This window comes from Nycticebus coucang, chromosome 3 (genome assembly GCF_027406575.1).
Source record: "Nycticebus coucang isolate mNycCou1 chromosome 3, mNycCou1.pri, whole genome shotgun sequence".
NCBI classification, from domain to species: Eukaryota; Metazoa; Chordata; class Mammalia; order Primates; family Lorisidae; genus Nycticebus; species Nycticebus coucang.
The window spans coordinates 63,007,227-63,008,895 of record NC_069782.1 but is presented as its reverse complement, the minus strand read 5'-3'; the positions used below and the strand labels follow the sequence as shown (position 1 = coordinate 63,008,895).

At 40.6% G+C, this 1,669-nt stretch overlaps 1 pseudogene; it reads left to right on the top strand.

Annotated features, from left to right (window-relative positions):
• Positions 1-383: 383 nt before the first annotated feature.
• Positions 384-1,358, top strand: LOC128580977 (olfactory receptor 7D4-like; annotated as a pseudogene).
• The last annotated feature ends 311 nt before the right edge of the window (positions 1,359-1,669 follow it).

The following is a 1,669-nucleotide window of genomic DNA, read 5'->3' as shown; positions in this document are numbered from 1 at the left end:
GAGGTGACAATATATTTCTTAAAACATCAGAGCTATTAGAATGAAGAAAGTATGGAGATTATGAAGAAATGGCATAATGTCTTCAATTACTTGGAAACCTCACATCAAAATCGGTTGGTGCACATAGGTTTAAATAGAATTCAATTTAGTGAGTAGATGATAAAACAGAAGATTGCTACTAAATTAAAGGATGTCTGGACATCTCTACTCTATAAAATGACAATGGGATACCACTCACTTGAGAGATTCCCTGTCTTTGGAAATACTCAATGTGAGGACATCCAATCAAGGGTGATACCATAATGCGATAACTAGCTGAGGTGTCAATTGGCTGTTCATTAAATGATACTTTTGCCACCTTCCTCATCAGACACACCAACTACATGGATGCAAAAAACACATAGAAGTCCCACAATTTATCCTCTTGGGTCTCAAAAGATCCTGAACTGCAGCCCCTTCTCTCTGGGCTGTTCCTGTCCATGTATCTGGTCACGGTGCTTGGGAACATGCTTATCATCCTGGCTATCTGCTCTGTACACCCCCATGTACTTCTTTCTCTCTAACCTGTCCTTCATTGACATCTGTTTCACCTCCACCACAGTTCCAAAGATGCTGGTGAACATTCAGACACAGAGCAAAGACATCTCCTACAGGGCATGCTTCACTCAAATGTATTTTTTAAAATTATTTTTGCTAGACTGGATAATTTCCTCCTGACTGTAATGGTCTATGACTGGTTTGTGGCCACTGTCACCCACTGCACTACATAGTCATCATGAACCCTCACCTCTGTGGGCTTCTGGTTCTGACATCTTGGTTCATCATCTCCCTGGTTTCTCTGGTTCACCTTCTCCTAATAATGAGGCTGACTTTCTCTATAGGCACTAAAATTTCACATTTCTTCTGTGACTTGGCTCAGCTACTCAAAGTGGCCCATTCTAATACCCTCTTTGATGAAATCCATATATATGGGTTAGCTGTGTTAGCTCTGTGTTCCCTGTCACAGGGATCCTCTTCTCTTATCTAAGATTGTCTCCTCCTTAGTGAGGATGTAATCCACAGCAGGCAAGTATAAAGCATTTTTCACCTGTGGATCTCACCTCTCTGTCATCTGCTTGTTCTACGGTACAGCACTTGGGGTCTACCTCACTTCTGCTGTGACTCATTCTTCCCAGAGAAGCTCCATTGTCTCAGTGATGTATGCAGTGGTTATGTCCATGCTAAAACCCTTCATCTACAGCCTGAGGAACAAGGATGTGAAGGGGGCCCTGGGAAGACTCCTCAGCAGAGCAGCCTCTTGCCTGTGGCGTACAGATCTCAGTGAACATTGTTGGTCTCAAAGGCAAATGTTAATTTAAATATCCTGGGTCTGTTTCTCCTTTAAATGATGTTTTGCTTGTTTATTTCCAAAGCATATATTACTCTTCTTTTATATATTTTTGAGTTTGTTTGTATTTCCTCAACAGCCCCTCAGGTAATATCTTTTTAACTTTTCTTGCCTATACATTCTAATTTCATCACTTTTCTTAGAGCCATTCTTGAGATTTATAACTTGATATTTACCCCACTTTTTATGTCATGCCAACATGGGATCTTCAGAAATTATTCTTCTGCATGTTATTTTTCTTCATCTCAATGTGGTTGTCCTCTTGTGCTTTGTGGAAGAAGT